The sequence below is a fragment of the Pinus tabuliformis genome, chromosome 4_2 (assembly GCF_031772625.1).
Source record: "Pinus tabuliformis cultivar Carrire ecotype Pingquan chromosome 4_2, CPIR1, whole genome shotgun sequence".
Lineage (NCBI taxonomy): Eukaryota > Viridiplantae > Streptophyta > Pinopsida > Pinales > Pinaceae > Pinus > Pinus tabuliformis.
Window position 1 is genome coordinate 425,376,225 of NC_142304.1, and position 19,996 is coordinate 425,396,220.

At 41.5% G+C, this 19,996-nt stretch overlaps 1 protein-coding gene across 1 annotated transcript in view; it reads left to right on the forward strand.

Moving 5' to 3' along the window:
- LOC149169770 (callose synthase 3-like) overlaps positions 1–19,996 on the forward strand; it is a 91,137-nt gene that overhangs the window by 24,199 nt on the left and 46,942 nt on the right. The gene's annotated exons all lie outside the window — the stretch shown is intronic.

Here is a 19,996-nt window from a genome sequence, read left to right on the forward strand (position 1 = left end):
TGAAGGAGTTAGCAATTCTCATGGAAGCACCCCCGAGTAGGAGTGAATCATCAGCAAAGAGCGCGTGATTCACTGGGGCTATGCCTTGCACAATTCTTATCCCAGGTATGGAACCGATTTGTTTCTCCTGTGTCAGCTTTCTGCTTAGTGAATCAGCCATCAGAATGTAGAGAAAGGGAGAAAGAGGGCAGCCCTGCCTCAGTCCCCTGGTGGCTAAAAAGAACTCTGCTGGTCTACCATTCACCATTGGGGCGATCCAGATGTTTTCAATGCAAGCTTTGATGAGGTTTATGAATTCCTGGTTGAATCCAAAGGCTGCAAGAACCCTGAACAGGAAAGAACGATTAACTCGATCAAAAGCATTACACATATCCAATTTGATAATCATACCTTGTTCTTTCCGTGTTTGACTGGAGTGGAGGGCTTCTTGGATCTGAATGACATTGTCCAGGATTTGTCTGCCTTTCACAAATCCTCCTTGGGCCGGAGAGATGAGCTTTTGGAGAAGGGGCTTAATTCTGTTAGCCAGCAGTTTGGCCACGATCTTGTAGGATGAATTGCAGAGTGAGATCGGCCTGTATCTGTCAAAGGAGCCTGGGTTTGTTTCCTTGGGGATTAAAGCGAGGAAGGTGGAGTTTATTCCTCCACCCACTTTTGCCTTCCTCAGGATTCCTCTTATCATTCTGAAGAGATCAGTTTTGATTATCTCCCAACAAATTCTATAAAAATGAACTGAGAATCCGTCAGGTCCTGGAGCTTTGTCTGGTTCCATGGACCAGACTATATTAGTTATCTCTTCTTCCGTGACTGGGCTCAACAGAGAATCATTATCTTCCACGCTGACTAGTTTTGGAATGGTTGTGAGAAACTCTTCTGCATCCTCCTCATTCCCATTTCTTTCCGCACTAAGGAGGTTCTGAAAATGGTTTACAACTGCTTCTTTGATTTGAGAAAATCCTTTATACACCTGACCGCTAGTGCTGGTAATTTCTGCTATATGATTGCGTGAGAGGCGAGCCCTGCACTGTCTATGGAAGTATGTGGTATTTCTGTCCCCAGATTTGAGCCACAGGCTTCGAGACTTTAAGCGCCAATGTTCTTCTTCAATTCTAAAAGAACAGTATGCATTCCTTTGGGCAGATTTTTCATTGGCTAAGTCTGTGGGAGAGGGATCTTTCTCCTCCATTTCGAATTGTATTCTTTCCAACTGAAGAACTGCCTCCTTCCTCTGCCTAGTGGGGGTTTGCATAGATTTCTTTATCCAATCTTTAAGAGCTTTTTTTGTGTTTTTCATTTTTTGTTCCCACACAAAGCTTGGGGATCCGAATACATCTATCCTCCATGCTGTTTGGACTGTTTCAAAGAACCCTTCTTTACCTGCCCAGAGAGGGCTGAAACGAAATGGGAGGGGGCCAAGATCTTCTTCTTCTTTTAGGCATAAAAGGATTGGCTTATGGTCCGATGTGAGCTTTGGGAGAATCTTGGAAAAAACTATTCTGTTGTCCATCATTAAAGAGCTGCTGATGAGAAATCTATCCAACCTAGCAGAGATTTGATTTTCTCCTGTTCTATTGTTAGTCCAGGTGTATTTGCCTTTCACGGGTTTGAAGTCAACTAAGTCCCACTGCAGTATCAGATTTCCCACTGTATTGATGAAAGGATCCCTAGAGTAAATCCCTCCTCTTTTTTCTTTGGGATCTAGAATTATATTCAGATCACCGCCTATGACTATATTTGTGGGGTTGATCTGCTCTATATAATCCAAGAGTGTCCTCCAGCACTCTCTCTTTTCTTCATAATGAACAGGGACGTACAAGTTAAACAGAGCAAGGGGGAGATTGCTTACAGTGTGGCGCAGTTCTGTGAAGATCCAATGTTGGGTCTCAGAGAATCGTTCTAATGAGAAGGAGTTTTTTGACCAAAATGTGCCTATTCCTCCGGCCGAGCCCCTTGCACTGACAACCTTTCCTGAATCATATTTCCATTTCATAATGCTAGTGTTTAGAAGGGTTTCCCCTTCTATTTTAGTCTCTTGGAGCATAAGGATGTCCGCGGTTTCCATCTTCAATAAGTCTTTGATAGCCTCTGCCTTATTGGGATTACCCAGTCCCCTACAGTTCCAAGAGACCAGCTGCATCATTTACCACTTGATGGGGTGGGGCCTCCTCCCTTGGACGCCCTTGGTCTTGTATTTCTCCCGATGGTCATTTCAATGGTAGTTTGACTGCCTAGGGTTTTCTGTCGTTCTGATTCTTCTTCCCTAGTTTCCTTGTTTGTTCTTCTTCCCACTTTTTTTGATGGCCTTTCAAAGGTTTCCTCATCAGATGAGCCCGTGTTTTCTAGGTTCTTCTTCTTTTGTTTTATGATGTCAGCATAAGAAGGAGAAGGGGTATTGCTAGAATTCGGATTTGGGATGTTACCTGGCTCTTGGTTGTCTGCATTATTCATCTGTGGTGGATCTTCCTGCTCGACCTCTGGAGGATCTGCCGGTGGTGTAAGAGATTCGAAGGGGTTTTTATCTCCTGCAATGCTGTTAGCTTCCCTGCTTCCACTGTTTTGATTACTTGCGTCTTCTTGCCCTGTTTTGTTCCCTGTCTCTTTTGCTTTGTTTTTGTTGTTCTGCCTGCTGCTTGCTGTTCTCTTTGCTTGCTTCCACTGCTCGCCTTTTTCTTTTTCTGCTATTTCCTCATTTTTTTTACAATATCTTGCAAAATGCCCATATTCATGGCAATGTCGACATTTAAAGGGCAGTTGTTCGTAATCTAGCTCTTGAATATGCGACCAGTCTGCCACTGAAAGTTTGATGGCTTCAGGAAGCCCGACCTCCAGATCAACTTCCACACAGATGCGTGCGCAGGAGAACTGTTCCTTCCTCGGGGCCTGATCAATATACCTGCCTAGGGCATTGCCAATGGATTGCAGCGAGCTCTGACTCCAGCAGTGGAGAGGGAGGTGCGGGAGGCGCACCCAAACAGGGACGGCTGTGGGCACATCTTGAGCAGGGTCAAAATCTGGAGACCATTTGTTCAAATATAACCCTTGAGGGCCCATGAAATAAGGTCCACTTCTGAAGATCAAGCTTCGGTCTTCCCCACTGTCAAACACGAAGACGAAGAACCCTTTGCCTACAAAATGGCTTTTTATTCCTTCCTTAACCAGTGGGATCCAGTTTCGTTTGACCCAATCATCTACTGCCTTCGGGGATGGCCATAGCCCTGTGAACTGGCCGATGAGGCCCCTTTCGGCAAGGTTTAGCGCTGATCTACAAGCATCATCTACCGGTAGAGACACCGTAGGGATGTTGTCCAACTTTTTAACGAACTTTTGTTGCGAGACCGAGATCGGCCGCTTATCAGCTGCAGCAACAAGGGAACGGAATGCATCTAGATCTGAAGGCGGAAGGGAATCGCCTCCATTCGCCATGGTCGGGGATTGAGGGGCGGGGGTCAAAGCAGGGACCCCATGCACCAACTCAGATCGACCCCCAGAGCTATCGAAACACGATTGCAACACGAAAGCCTGAACCTCTTCAATCCAAAACGCCCCGCACACCGAAGGCCTCTCCGAAGACGCAGAGCTCCACGCCCAGATCGGGCAGGGCAGAGCCGAGCCCAAGGGATGCAGAGGGAACGCGAAAATTTTCCGTTGCAGAGCCGCGACCTTTTTACATGATTCAAAAGCCCAAGAAGGGTCTCTTTAAAAGTACAAAGACTGTATTAACTCAAAATAAATCCTAGAAGTCCTCAATGGGGACTTTGACCCTAAAACATGATGACCTAAGCATGAAACCCATGCTTTAATAAGTCATAATAATAGTAATAATAAAAATTCTTTTCTTTATTCTTTTGACAAGTACATTGCATGATGACTCAAATACATTTAATGAAGAACAAACCTAGTTACATTTTCCAACAAAGTTCAAGCAATTTGATCCTATAAAGAGAAGAGCGCATAATTGGTGAATCATATGATTATGCACTAACGAGAATTTGTGTTTTGAGCTCAGGGAAATAGTTCCAGATCAGTGTGTGAGGTTAGGGAGAACACATCACTTAAGGGTTGAGATAGCTTGCGCAGGTAGGGAGTTCAACCCGTACAGTTTGTACAACTGTGCAAGGGAGAGGCCGAATTGGTCTAGGGTGTGTGAGATATTGTGTTGAGGAACAAAGAGTAAGAAGGGAAATTTTCCCAAGTGATTTGTAATTAATTATTGAGATTTTTCTAAGCAGATCAATAAAAACACAAATTAGTAGGTTTTCCCCAGTTGGGGTTTCCTGGGTATTTTTGGTGTTTTGTTAATTGTATGCTTGTCTTTATGAATTTATTTTCCGCTACAAATCATTAGAATACTCAATATATTTGATCAATGAATTTTGCAGTTCATTTTTCTAGTTCTTGCATCTCAGAATACTGTTCAAATTAGCTAATGGGTGTTAGAAAACTAACACGGTATCAAAGCTACAAACTAATTGAAGACCATAAAGCAGTATATTTTCCTCAAAAGTGAGTTATAGTTGCAGGGTGTGCAGTTTCCACAAGAGCACAATCTTTTCCCGTGAAATCATGTGCGCATGTGTTTTTTCTGAGCAGTTCAAGTTAGAGCGTGGTGTACCTGGGTATGAGATTTGAGGACTGCCTTGATGGGGCCTCGAATTTCTGCTCTTGGAAGAAGAGGATTGGTATAGTATTGGATGAGCAAGGAGTTTGTGGAGAGGCCAATAGCTACTCCAGCATATCCTCAGCAACTGGCCTAGCATAACAAGGATGCAAAGGCCAGAAGAATAATCCTCGAAGGAGTCAACAATCACATCACACCTCACCTTTTCGGCAAGAAGACAACTTAGGCCATGTGGACAACTATCTTAGGGTTGTATTAGGGTACGAGTAAGGCGAGGAAGCTGGTACGTTGAGATAAGCTCAAAAATATCAAGATGACTAAGTCAGAGTCTGTGATTTCTTACTAGACCATATTCATCCAAGTGGAGGACAAGTTAGCCAGGGTTGGGGAGACAATCTCAGACAAAGACCTTGTCAGTTTTGCTTTATTGGGCTTTCCCAAGTCATGGGGAAACTTCATTGATGCAGTGAGCGGCAAAGAAAAGCATCTAGATTGGGAGCGACTATCGAGTGATTGCGTGCAAGAGGAGATTCATAAGCAAGCAAAATATGGGTCTCATACTAAGACTGAGGAAGAAAAAAACTTTGCCCTAGCTAGCAAAGGGGGCAAGGCTAAGGGTAAGAAAAATCCAGGAGGGGGTGAGTCTAGTTTAGGAGGCAATAAGAAGAAATATCTCAACAAAATGAAGTGCTTCTCTCATCATCAGTTTGGGCACCACTCCACCAAGTGTCCAAACAGGAAGGAGTCTAAGAAGGATCACATGGCAACATCAACAGAGGTGGAGAGTTCACATCTCAGTTTGAGAAGGAGTTTTTGCAAGCTTAGTGGCCAACAACGTATGGTATATTGATAGTGGAGCATCCTTTCATATGGTCTGGAACAAGGGTTACTTCAACCAGTTAATAGAAAAGAATATGCAATTTCATGTAGAGATGGAAGATGATGGCAAGTATGTTAAAATTGGCAACTAGGGCCAAACTTCACATGGGTCATCTTATTTATGACAACTGATATTTTTATTAGATTCCTCTCTCGGAGAGGTGTAGGATTGATCTAAAGATCATCCGATTCAGACATGTACAAATGAAGATATGAATTTATTTATATTATGGACAAATTGTCAAGGTCGGCTAGCAAACTCATGTAGGCTCAGAAGCGCAAGAGTCACGTCTATTCATCCTCAACGTTTGCCTATAAATTCACGATGCCTCCTCATTTGGATACACTTCACTTCTCACACATCTCTCTCTCCTCACATGATTGGGTACGGATTTCTGGGCAACCTCTCCACACGTGCGAAGAAGAAGATAGTCATTTTCTGTTTTGGGCGTTGACCAACGTTGACCGAATTTTAGGAAGGGTTTTGACCAACGTTAACCAACCAACATTGATCTGTTTGACGGTGTTATGTGAGGGAAATCTCTGTTTGGGCAGACCGCATTCCTGGTCACAGAAATCGAGGCATTCTGTATTGTTTGACCAATGTTGACTGTAGAGAATTGACCACAAGGTTGACTTTTGCGTTGACCAAGTTTGATTGTGATTTTCGGGACTATTTTTGAGTTGATTTAGAGGATTGTTGGAGGCCGAATTGACTGGGTTTGACCAAGCTATTTTGGAGGTCAAATCTGTCCTGTTGACCAACTTTGACTTTTTTGGTTAGGGCTCTTTTGTTGTTATAAATTATTAGAATTTGTAAATTGTACTATCTCCCTCTGCTGAACTATTGAAGACTAAAAGAAGATTTGATCAAGGGTTTCCCCACATTGGGGTTTATCCCTGGATGGTGCCATGTCTTGTGTCCTCTTGTCTTGGCTTGTCTTCTAATGTTTATGTTTATGTTCTATCAACATTTTATTTACATGTTTATGTGATTGCTAAACTGAAAATCAAGATATTGAGGACTGATAATGGGACCAAGCATGAATCCAATGAATTCCAAGATTATTGCAGAGAAGCTGGCATTAAGAGGGAGACTACAATGCCATACACTCCCGAGCAGAATGGTGTGGTTGAAAGGAAGAATCGCTCTATTGTAGAAGCTATCCGTACCATGCTTCATGATCAAGGCCTTCTGATGTTTCTATAGGTGAAGTTGCAAATACTGTTGTGTATGTTCAAAACCGATGCCCTCATCAAGCATTGGACTCCATGACTCCCGAAGAAATGTTCACTGGTAAGAAACCCGATGTCTCTCATTTTAGAATTTTTGGAAGCCTCGTATATTTTCATGTGCTGAAAGAGAAAATAAGCAAATTGGGTGGATCTGGGAAGAAAGGAATCTTTGTGGGCTATAGTGAAAATTTTAAAGGATATAGAATTTATGTGGTTGGTCAAAATGAAGTTGAGATAAGTCATGATGTCACCTTCGACGAAGATATGGCCTTCAGGAAGATCAACAACCTTCTTGTCCTAAGGAAGGACAAAGAAGCTGACATAGGAAATCAGGGTGAAAAAGAGGATGAAACGATGCCTGATGTTGATGAACCTATGGATCCTATTGATCCACTCCCTCATGAGCCTTCCTCCTCCAAGAGGAGACTCTCATGGCTTAGGCAGACTCTCGAAGATGCTAAGAGGCATAGTGCACCAAGGGGGAATTTCTGTGAAAGCAAGAAGCCGAACAGGTACCAAGGATATTTGACCGCTATGAGCACTATCATTCAAAATGAGCCTTCATCATTTGAAGAAGTTGTGAAGCAACAAGTATGGAAGGATGCTATGAATGAAGAATATGAGTCAATTATGAAGAATGATGTCTGAGATGTGGTCCCTAGACCCTAGGACAAATCGGTTGTCACTTCTAAGTGGCTCTACAAAATCAAACATGGAGCTAATGGAAGTGCAGAAAAGTTCAAGGCTCGCTTTGTTGCTCGAGGCTTCTCTCAAAAGGAAGCTGTAGATTACGATGAGATATTTGCACCTGTTGCCTGATTCACCACCATCCGCTCGATCATAGCCCTTGCTGCCTCGCAAGGATGGAACCTACATCAGATGGATGTCAAGACCGCTTTCTTGCATGGTTCAATCAAAGAGGAAGTCTATGTGGAACAACTCGAGGGGTTTGAAGTTCATGATCGGGAATCTCATTTATGCAGGTTGAAGAAAGCTCTCTATGGATTGAAGCAAGCACCCCGAGCTTGGTATGAGAGGATTGATAGCTATTTGATGAAGCTGGGATTCACTAGAAGTGAAGATGATTTGAACCTTTACTTTTAAGGCTAAGTTGTAGGAAATGTTGCTCAGGGGACCGTTTCTGTCTGGTAACAAAACGAAAACGAGGAAACTCGTACCGTACGACCTGGAAACTTGTTTCTGGCCGTATTGGCTCGTTTCATGCTGGGGAAACGTGGCCAGTATAGCCGGAAACGAGTTTCTAGGCCGTACGACGGAGTTTCCAGTTAAAACTTTACTTTTTATTTTATTTTTAATATTTTAATTTTTTTTGCATTTATTTTTTTATTGGGCGACTAAAGTATCTTCTTGATGCTTCTAGATGCCTCTCTCAAGTTATAAAAAAGACTCTCACCTCATTCTCTCATCACACAATTGAGCAATTAGTTTCTCTTGGAGACAGACGATTCTAGCAAAGGAGAAGAGAGGAAGAGAGCAGTGGTTTCAGCTAGGGCATTTTCAACGGTGAGCAAAGGAGATTTCAGCAACAAAAGAAAGAGATTTCAACAACAGATTTGGAGTGCAAAGTTTCCGGATACGACATTCTTGGCTTTTGGCTCAGCGACAACCATATTTCTCTTGTCTTTTCTGGCATTTTGGGGTTGCTTCAACAATAGAAAATTAATTTGGGTAAGAAGCATTCATTTCTTAGTTTTTTCTTACTATTTCTTCAATTTTTCGAGGGGTTATGCTGCCAAAAATATGAAAAACTTTTTTTCTTTACAGATTTGTTTTTTGTTTTTTGTTTTTTGCTTTGCAGCAATGGCTTCCAACCAAAGTGTAGCTGCAAGTTCAAGTCCCAGGGCCAACCCAAGGGTTGAATATTATCCTCTTTGGAGGCATGTAATGAAGCTTCAATAATGTGGAGGTGGTGGCTCATGGGAATGGTGATGTAATCTTTGCAGTGATTCGTACAAGGGCTCCTACCCAAGAGTGAAGGCACATCTTTTGCATGGAGGAGGACAGGGGATTGTAGGTTGCACAAAAACAACAGATCCATTGGCAAAGAGGGCATATCAAAGGGAGCAAGGTGAGGCGGATGGAATTAAGAGAAGGAATGATGAGCTTAGTCAAGCTACTTCTGAAGCTCCTTAAGGGTACAAGGGGCCTAACTATGCAAAAGTTAGAACTCAGCTTCTCAAAAATGAGAAGGAGCTTATGGAGGATACCTTATCACCAATTCGTTCTTCCTGGAGTAGCTCTAGGGTTACCATAGTCTCAGATGGATGGATAGATACAAGGCGCAGACCATTGATAAATATCATTGCCACTTCCCCCAAAGGAGCAATGTTTATAAAGGCGGAAGACTGCTCAAGAGAGGTAAAAGATGCACAATTCATTGCTGATGTTATTATAAAAGCTATTGAAAAAATAGGGCCTATCAGGGTGGTGCAAGTTATCACGGATAATGCACCAGTTTGCAAAGCTGCAGGGTTAATTATTGAGGGGAGCTATGATCACATCTTTTGGACACCCTGCATTGTCCATAATCTGAATATGATCTTAGAGGAGATCGACAACAAAGTTCCGTGGATAAAGGAAATCACAGGGGAAGCAAGGGAGATTGTTAAATTCATCACCAACCACCACCAATCTCAAGCAATATTTTGAGAGTACTCCAAATTGGAGTTGTTAAAAGTTGCTGAGACAAGATATGCCTCAAACTTCCTGATGTTGTGCCGACTTGTTGAGGTTAAGCATGCATTAGTTTGTATGGTGGTGAGTCAACTTTGGGTTGAGTGGAGACAAGCAGATTCAGAGCAGGGATATATGGTGCGTAGATTGTGCCTTGATGAGGATTGGTGGAGCAAGATTGATTTCTTGCTAAAGTTCACAACCCCTGCATTTGAGCTTCTTCGGAACGCTGACACTGACCAACCTTTCTTAGGAGAGGTATATGATGGCATGGATTCCATGGTTGAGAAAACTATGGAAATCATTTCACAAGAGTCTCCACAACTTTTGTTTGTTGATGATCATTTTGCTAATTTAGTCAAGAAAATCATTGTTGATAGGTGGAACAATTTCAACACTCCATTGCACACTTTAGCACATGCCTTGAACTCCAAATTTTATGATGAGGAGCTTATTGCTCAAAGCAATGGGAAGAGGAAGGCACCCCATAAGGATAGAGAGGTGGCTAATGGGGTGAAAAAAGCCCTTATGAGAATATTTCCATCTCATCTACACAGGGAGGTAAAGGAAGAATTTGCCAGTTTTGCTGCAGGATTAGATGATTATGCAGATATATCAGCTTTGGAGGAGAGAAGCACCATGAATCTAGTTAGGTGGTGGATTTGTCATGGAGAAAATGGTGTACATTTGCAAAACCTTGCCATTCGTGTTCTTTCACAAGTGGCAAGCTCTTCATCAGCAGAAAGGAATTGGAGCACCTATGGTTTTATTCATTCTGTGAAGCGCAATAGGTTGGGCTCACAAAAGGTAGAGGATCTTGTTTATGTGCACTCCAACCTTCGCCTTGCATCTCGTAGGGGTCCAGAATACAACAGTGGTCCTTCTAAAGAATGGGATGTGGATGCAGAAAGTCCTGATTTGGATCTCTCTCTTGCTGCCCTGAATATTGAGGTCCAGCCTAGAAGTGGAATTGGCCCATCATCTTCTTCAGCACCACCATCCACTGTTGAGCATGCTTCTGCTTCTATTTTTGATGAGGATTATGATGATGAGGATTAGTCTTTTGTCTTTATAGTTCTTGCAGCCTCATAGTCTTTATTGTACTTGCAGCCTCATATATATAATAAAGGCTGATTTTGAGATTTGGATATATAATAAAGGTTGATTTTGGATATTCCGATATTGCTATTTTTATTATGTGATCATTCATGAGTAAATGTGATGTAAATTTAATCATAATGTTTAAACTTTAAATGTAATAAATTATAATGTATCATGTATGCTTTATGATTGCACATAACATTTCTTAAATGTCCTAAATTCTAATATATATATATATATCGTGTTTCCCCATTTCCAAAATTTGGGGGGGGGGGGGGAGGGTCACGTTTCGTACCTGTGCCCTTTTCTAAAACTTGTACCCGTTTCGAAAACTCGTACCTATTTCCCAGTTTCATGCAACTTAGGACCTCAACCACCCAACGATGAAGTACCCCTTAGGAGAATGTGGCAAGGTGGTTATAAGTCATTAATAAAGTACTCCAATTGTCATGTAAAAGTGTCTGTTGATACAAAATATAACAGGCGTGGTGCAAAGCTTCACTGGGCGGTGCTAGACCTTATGGCAACAAAAGAAGGGGTTGTCATTGTCACCTCAACGACCTTTTTCTTTCTCTTTAGTGGATTTAAACCACAAGGGAGGCTTCCCTAACTCACATAGAAAGATACTCTAATGCTATGGCTCAACATGATGAGTAAAAGGTCTTTTGTTGGATAGAGTAATGGCAAGGCCTAAGATGTATTCTATGCTAGGGTTCAAATACTGTATGCCTAGACCAAGAAATAGGCTGCTGTAAGTTAATGCTTGGAAGATATGCAATGATGAGGCATTCAATGTCATATGGCAGCCCAAGAAAAGATCTTAGAAAGATCCTCCTATAGAGACCAAATTAAAATTAGGGAAATTAATTCTATGGCTGTTAGGTATGCATAAACGTCAAGAGAGTGACGTCGACCCTATTTAGGAGGTATAGGCCATGCACTGTGCCTATATTTTTCCTTCAAACAATTTATAGATGCATTTCCTAAATTATAAGCCACAAACATTCACTCAAATTTCACTTCTATGCACAAATTTTCCATAGAAACCCTGGTGGATGTGCTAGCCATCTAGGAGAGAGAAAAGGGAAATAAATATATGGATGATCTACACACTCATGGTTAGTGCCTTATCCTACTAGGGTTTAATAGAGTCTTTAGGATAAAAATCAAGGGAAGGACCTTGATGGAGTGAGGGTGGATGCTAGGGGTATCCACTTTTAAAACCCTAGCTATTGCTCTTGTGAGGGGAGAAATTAAATATAGGGTTTGCACATGAAGAGTTTCCCTATAGGCCTTAGAGAGAACAATTTTAAATGTAATAATGAAGCAATATTTCAACAATAATTAAGCATTAGTCATGGCAAAATAGAAACCCTGGTAATCTGATTTATGTTAAGTGTAACATGCCGATGTAATTTGATTTATTAAGGTGTTACATATCATTGGTAATCCTGCTGCACTGTCCATGATAATGCTCTTGTTTGGTTTTGGTAAGCAAATCTTATATTTATATTTCCGCTTACCATACAGGGTGAGGTAGATTGAGCATCTGTGATAATGATGCGAGATTTTCATTTATTGAGATTACTCTATTTCTTACTGTATGTATCTCATTCCTGCAAAGTTATATCACTGCTTCTAGTCTCAAATATCCTATCTCGTTTATAGCTTGGGCCTCAATTTCTCTGCACATTGAAGTCTGAGTGCTTGGATAAAGAATGCTCTCGAGCTCATCTTCCTCATATACTGACGTGACTTAACTTCGAGGGTTCTTTAAGAAACAATTCCCTAGGATTGTGAACATATACCCTCTTATTTAGTATGAGCCTTTCAGAGATTTGTGCATCTAGATATTTTTGTGAATCATAGCTTCTGGAATTTATGCAACTGGTGCAGTGATAGTTAGCTCTGTTTCAGATCTTACTTTTAACATTTCCACTTAGGATCTCATAAGTGCTCTGCTACTTTTGTTGCAAAACACACATATGATCTCATCTTATTTACCTAGCTTGTAGATTTTCCACGAAATTCTGATCTGCTGTTATGAATAATCTGAAATAGAAATTTCTTTTCACACAAACTCAGAAAATCACTACTCTAATTGCAGCGGAATGAAACAGAATTAATTGCATACATTCACACAATAAATCACACAATTTGTAGGGAACCCGAACAGGGAAAACCCTCACTTGCTTGAGAATTTTATTGAAGAAAATTAGAGCAGTAGATCTCTTACAATACACTTGGTTCACTAAAGAGTACAATGAACTCTCAGCCTTACACCAGGCAAGAAACAATCCCTGCAAGAATACTGATCTTTTCTCCCAAACCTGTGCACACTAGCAGCCCAAAATCCTTGTGCTATTTCTCCTAAAAACCCGCGCAAATCAGTTCCTATTAAATAGGGGTATTCCCTATTTCTATGTGCACTTCCTTGGGAATTGCCTCGCTCTCCAATAACTCCCACAAGAACCCTTGGCTCATTCTCTTCACAAGTTCGTGCTCAACAACACAATGGTGATGCAATTGTGTGCCTTCGATCTCCTTATAAGCAATTCGATTTGGCTATTGTTAGTGAGTTTTCTAAATTAGCAGTTGAACTTGGAGGTTTTCTAGTTAATAAAAGTCAACAGAAGTTGTTAACTGGATCCTCCTAAAAATTTTGAGGCTAACTTCACTTAAGCTTTCAATTCCCAATTTAACTCACACTAGAGGACAAATAACTTGTCCTCCACAAACTTGCACTAGTCAAACTACTTCTTGAACTCGTCCTCATCACTAGAACTCATACATGACTAAGAAGATCTCCAAATTGATTACTTGAATTAAGACACAAATCAATAAATCCATTCTTATGCTACTTTTCAACACTCCCTCTTAGCTAAGAAGGGATTCTGTACCACTCCCAACTTATCTATGTGATGAGCAAAACTGCTTCTTGCCAATGACTTGGTTAAGATGTCTATTGTTTTCTCCCCTGTTGGAATGTATAGTAGTTTGACTATCCTCTTCTGCACACAATCTCTAAGATGGAGATACCAGATCTCGATATGCCTTGAGTGATCATGCAACACTGGATTCCTAGAGAGTTTAATGCAACATTGATTATCACAATATATCATGGTAGGCTCCATCCTTTGTCGGAAAAGTCCTAGAAGTAACTTTATGATCCAAATAGCCTCACAAGTTGTTTGACTAACATCCATGTACTCGACCTCTGCTGAACTGAGTGCAATTGATCTTTGCTTCTTGCTATGCCAAGAAACTGCTGCTGACCCAATGTTGAAGATGCCACTTGAAGTACTCTTCCTGTCTGTGGAGCTTTCTGCGCAATCTGCATCTATGAAGTCCCCAAGCCTCACTCCATCGACCTGTTTGTACCACAATCATAGTCTGCTGTGCCTCTGAGGTATCTCAACACGTGCTTTGCAACAACTCAATGCGCTCTGGTCTTTTTAACCATGAACTGACTCAGCTGGTTGACTGCAAAACAAATATCAGATCGTGTGTTAAACAAGTACATCAATGACCCAATGAGCTGCCTATATATTGTAGGATCCATTCGCTCTCCTTTGCCAACATCCACCTTCCTCCAATTTGTGACTAGAGGTGGCCAGGGGATTGCAATCCTCCATATGAAATCTTCGGAGATTCTCTCCTGTGTACTTGCCTAGTCCCATGAAGATCACACCATCACCCTGCCAAACCTCCAAGCCAAGGAAATAGTGCATAAGCCCCATATCCTTCATCTCAAACTCCCTTGGAAGGTCCTCCTTGCAATCCTGGATCAAGCTCTTGTCTCTAGTCAATATAAGGTCGTCGACATAGAGAACTATAATGAGTGGAAGCTTTCCAACCATGATGTAGTATAGGTTGGCATCTTCCTCATTCTTAGTGAAGCCTAATCCTCAAAAGTAGCTGGCTTCACATCCTTTGAAGAAGGCCATCTTCACATCCATCTGGTGGATCTTCCACCCCATCTATGCTACAAGTGCCAGAATAGTCCTAATGGATGAATACCGTGCTACTGGGGCAAAAGTATCCTCATTGTCTATGCCCTCAATCTATGAGAAGCCCTTGGCCACAAACCTAGCCTTGAACTTCTCCATGCTCCCATCTGCTTCATGCTTCAACTTGTACACCCATCTAGATCCAACTACTGATTTCTTCTCAGGTCGTGGAACAACCTCCTAGACATCATTCTTCATGATAGAGGAATACTCCTCCACCATGGCATCTTACCAAACTTGCTGAGAAGCTGCATCATAAGAAGAAGGCTCAGTGCCCACCAACTTTGTGGTGGAGGCACAACAGACTATGATTGTGGTACAAACAGGTCGATGGAGTGAGGCTTGAGGGCTTCATAGATGCAGATTGGGCAGGGGGCTCCACAGACAGGAAGAGTACTTCAGGTGGCATCTTCAACATTGGGTCAACAACAGTTTCTTGCTACATAGGAGGCAAAGATCAAGTACACTCAGTTCAGCAGAGGCCGAGTACATCGTTGCTAGTCAGGCAACTTGTGAGGCTATTTGGATGAGTGGAAGCTCTCCAACCATGATGTAGTACGGGTTGGCATCTGCCTCATTCTTAGTGAAGCCCAATCCTCAAAGATAGTTGTCAATCCGAGTGTACCATGCTCTCTTTGCCTGCTTGACCGCATAAAGATCTCTCTTCAACTTGCACACGTGTGTCTCTACTGAATTGCTGGAACCTCTCTAGCTGCTCGATATAGATCTCCTCCTCAACAACTCCATTGAAGAAGGTTGTCTTCACATCCATTTGGTGGATCTTCCACGCCATCTGTGCTACAAGTGCCATAATAGTCCTAATGGATGAATACCGTGCTATTGGGGCAAAAGTCTCTTCATAGTCTATGCCCTCAATCTGTGAGAAGCCCTTGGCCACAAACCTAGCCTTGAACTTCTCCACGCTCCCATCTTCCCCATGCTTCAACTTGTACACCCATCTAGATCCAACTACTGATTTCCCCTCAGGTCATGGAACAACCTCCCAGACATCATTCTTCATGATAAAGGAATACTCCACCATGGCATCCTGCCAAACCTGTTGAGACGCTGCATCATAAGAAGAAGGCTCAGTGTTCACCAACTTTGTCATCAGTGCCATATAACCTGTGTACCTCTGTGGCTGTTTACTTTGCCTAAGCATGGTGCTAGGAGCCTTGACCTGCGCTTGAGCCTCTTGGATCAACCTCTTGGCCCACTTGGCCTTCTTCCTCCCTGTGATGGGTGGCGCTGGTTGATCTGTCTGCTCTCGGTTTGGCTTGTCCTCCTCATCCTGTTGCAAATCCTGTTGCGCTACCCTCTTGCCACTATACTGTGGCTGCGGCTGACTCTAAGGCGTTGGCAGGCCTCCTCTTTAGGAGTGAGTAGCTCCTCCTCAGATATTGCAATTTGCTTACGCTCTAAGGAAACTCTCAGAGATTGATCCTCCTGGAATCTCACATCTCACCTAAGAATTGTCTTCCTGAGCCTTGGAAGATACATCCTGTATGCCTGAGATGTATCACTATACCCCACAAAGATACCCTTCTCTGTTGTGGCATCCAATTTCTTCCTGTTATCTTTGGACACATGACAATAGACCTTTGTGCCAAATATCCGGAAGTGTGAAACATCAGGCTTCTTGCCTGTGAAAACATCCTCTGGTGTGACTCGCCCAAGCACCTTGTGTGGACTTCTATTCTGCAGAAATACTGCAGGTTGCATGGTTCTATCCACAAGAATCTAGGTAGATCTTGAATATGCAACATAGCTCTAGTTACTCCAACAATACTCTTGTTCTTCCTCTTAGCCACCCTGTTCTGTTGAGGGTTACGAGGTGCTATAATCTCTCTCTTGATACCTTCCTTTGCATAAAACTCCTTGAAGGTATTGGAGATATATTCTCCACCATTGTCACTTTTCACTGCCTTGATTTTCTTCCTGGTTTCCTTCTCTACCAGGGCCTTAAGCTTCATGAACTTGTCTAAGACCTCATCTTTTTTTTCATGAAATAAATCCAATTTTTTCGAGAGAAATCATCGTTGAAAGTAACATAATACTTGTGTCTCATTAGTGATGGTGAAGAGAAAGGCCTGCACACATCTGAATGCACCAGCTCCAAAATACCTTTGGCTCTGCTATCCTGACCATGGAAGGAATACTTGGCATACTTGTCAAGTGTGCACCCCTTGCACACTCCACCCTTGTCAAGGCCTCCTGCTGGTAACCCTTTTGCAATTTGCTGAAGAATCTTCAGCACCACATGATGCAAGTGTCCCATGCGCATATGTCAATTTTCACCTACATCTGCACATCCTACCTTGCTGCTGTACATGCAACTTGTAGAGATTTTTCACCCTTACACCTATTTGCTTCTTACATCAGAAGCCATGTGTTGGAGGTAAGTCTTACCTCTGCTGATGATGACATCATATCCTTTATCCTCAAGAATAGCTATTGAAACGAAGTTCTTCTTCAGCCATGGAATATAGAGAACATCTTTGAGATGAAGAGTATTACATGACTCCCTTTCAAAGCTGACGGTACCAACTACCTTGGCAGCATACTTGCCATTATCTCCAAGCTCGATATTCACCTGCACATCCTTCTCATACAACTGGCTGAAATACTCTTGATTTCCAGTCATATGGAAAGAGTCCCCTGAATCAATATACCACGTGCTGCTCCCTACTGAGCTTGCCATGCAAGTTATCAATGAGAAGTCCTTCTCAAACTGAGAGGCAAACTCATCTACCTCAGCTGATGCAGCTACATGCTCCTTATTCGACCCCTTCTTCTTCCGGTTAGGACACTTAGAAGCATAGTGTCCAAAAGTATGGCAATGGAAGCATTTGATCTTACTCAAATCTGTCTTCTTCTTGTCACCCTTTTGACTGTTTTCGCTCTTCCCTTTGCCTTTCTTGCCTTTGGCTTTACTTGCAAGAGCAAGATTCTCCTCCTCCTTCTCAACCTTGGAACCCTTGCCACTGCTGCTAGAAGTCTCAACTAGCCTGAGCCTTAGCTCCTCCTAGATGAAGTCACTCCATAGGCGTTCCCAATCCGACAACTTATCTCGTCCAGTAATACTTTCAACAAAAATATGCCAATCTTTGGTGAACCCTTTCAGAGCCACACAAACTAGCTCTGTGTCCATGGGCTTTTCTCCAACAACTGCTAGCTCATTATAGACTTACTAAATTCTGGTGAGATAGGCAGTTACACTCTCGTCTTTCTGCGTTTTGATAGTCCTCAACTTCTCTTGGAGGACCATCTTCTGGTTCTCGGAAGAATTATGGTGAGTTGGACTAAGGTATCCCACATTTCCTTAGCTGTATCTTTACCTGCAACATGAGGAACTACATGATCTCGAAGTCCATCCAAGATCATTCTCTTGGTCTTCACCATATGTCTTTGGAAGAGCCTTAGCACATCTGGATCTGAAGGTTCTGCAACACCTTTCTCAGCGAATTCTTTCAGCCCAAACTCATCCAATAAAAACAATATGCGGACCTTCCAAACGCCAAAATTTGAAGAGTCATCTAATCTATCCTGCTTTTGCAATCCCAATCCTGTGTGAATTGTCATCTTTGAAGACTATGTGCTGATTGATTTCTGTTCACAGCTCCAATAACATGTAGATTAAGGAATTTAGACTTCTGTGATCCATAACATTGTTTAGATAATCTTCGGCAAAATCACATAACCAATCTTGTGTCGACGCGTTTCGAACCAACCAGTGTGGTTCATCGTCAGGACAAGTTGAAGACCAATCCGGCTTAGCTTGATTAAATAGAGTGTGCAGAGATTCCAATGGCTATAATGCCAACGGCTAATTTTGACCTAATAATCTGGTCAAATCATTAAATTAGTTAATTAATATTCCTAGAAATAGCTAAAATAGGTAAAAGAGGAATTCATTTGTTAATTTAAAAATAAATAGATATATTATTATTATTATCTCAAATATTACGAAAATTCATATCCATATCTAATAATATTTGAGATAATAATAATAATATATCTATTTATTTTTAAATTAACAAATGAATTCCTCTTTTACCTATTTTAGCTATTTCTAGGAATATTAATTAACTAATTTAGTGATTTGACCAGATTATTAGGTCAAAATTAGCCGTTGGCATTATAGCCGTTGGAATCTCTGCACACTCTATTTAATCAAGCTAAGCCGGATTGGTCTTCAACTTGTCCTGACGATGAACCACACTGGTTGGTTCGAAACGCGTCGACACAAGATTGGTTATGTGATTTTGCCGAAGATTATCTAAACATGTAGATTTTCCATGAAATTCTGATCTGCTTTTATAAACAATCTGAAATGGAAATTTCTTTTCACACAAACTCAGAATTTATGTACTCTAATTACAGTGGAATAGAACAGAATTAATTGCATACATTCACACAATAAAACACACAATTTCTAGGGAACCCAAATGGGAAAAACTCTTGCTTGCTTGAGAATTTTATTGAAGAAAATTAGAGCAATAGATCTCTTACAATACACTTGCTTCACTAGAGAATACAATGAACTCTCAGCCATACACCAGGCAAGAAACAATCCCTGCAAGAATACTTATCTTTTCTCCCAAACCCGTGCAGACTAGCAGCTCAAAATCCTTGTGCTATTTCTCCTAAAAACCTGCACAAATCAGCTCCTATTAAATAGGGGTATTCCCTATTTCTATGCGCACTTCCTTGGGAATTGCCTCACTCTCCAATAACTCGCACAAAACCCTTGGCTTGTTCTCTTCACAAGCTTGTGCTCAACAACATAATGAGGATGCAATTGTGTGCCGTTGATCTCCTTATAAGGAATTCGATTTGGGTATTGTTAGTGAGTTTTCTAAATTATGAGTTGAACTGGAGCTTTTCTAGTTAACAAAAGTCAACACAAGTTGTTAACTGGATCCTCCTAAAATTTAGGAGGCTAACTCCACTTACCTTTCAATTCCCGATTTAACTCACACTAGAGGGCAGATAACTTGTCCTCCACAAACTCGCACTAGTCAAACTGCTTCTTGAACTCGTCCTCATCACTGGAAGTCGTAGATGACTAAGAAGATCTCCAAAGCGATTCCTTGGATTAAGGCACAAATCAAGGAATCCATTCCTTCACTACTTTTCAACATAGCTTGTTCTGCACTTGAAATGTCTGAAACTACCGGTGGGCATATTTTTCTGTTTTTAGTTTTTGTACTTATTTGAAAATATTTAATTCAATCTAAAAAAATCCTCATTTAGTTTGTACTGCTCTTAAACTATATGCAACTGCTGGTCGGTATATGTTTACGAGTTTGGTTATTGTCTCATTTAACAATTTATACTTGGATTTGAAAATGTTTTAACATATTATTGTTGTGCTTGCAAATGCCAGGCTTGATTGCCAATTTTTTATTAATTTTATGTATGTGAATGTCAGAGAATTTGTTTCTTTTGAGTCTTT